Raw genomic sequence first — 327 nt, forward strand, 5'->3', positions numbered from 1 at the left:
GTTTTATTTTATCAATAACTCTAAATGATAATTAAAGAATTAAATTATTCATTCTTTAGTTTTAATTTTTATAATTATAGAGCATGTTTGATGCTTCCATAACTCTAAATAGATAATCAAGATTGATTCAAAGGTGTTTCATTTTGATTAAACCCTTGAAGCAAGAGTTTTAATAAGAAGAGAAGAGATTGGAAAAAAAATGAAAATGTACTTGTTCTTGAAAAAGTTTCAACTGTTACTTTTCTTCTCCTCCTCCAAGTTTTTCCAAAGAAAAGAGAGATAAAATCGGTTACCATCTTATAGTCTTGCATTCCACACCTTGTCCAC

The sequence above is a fragment of the Theobroma umbraticum genome, unplaced genomic scaffold (assembly GCF_002168275.2).
Source record: "Theobroma umbraticum cultivar Fairchild unplaced genomic scaffold, ASM216827v3 scaffold_34.0, whole genome shotgun sequence".
NCBI lineage: Eukaryota > Viridiplantae > Streptophyta > Magnoliopsida > Malvales > Malvaceae > Theobroma > Theobroma umbraticum.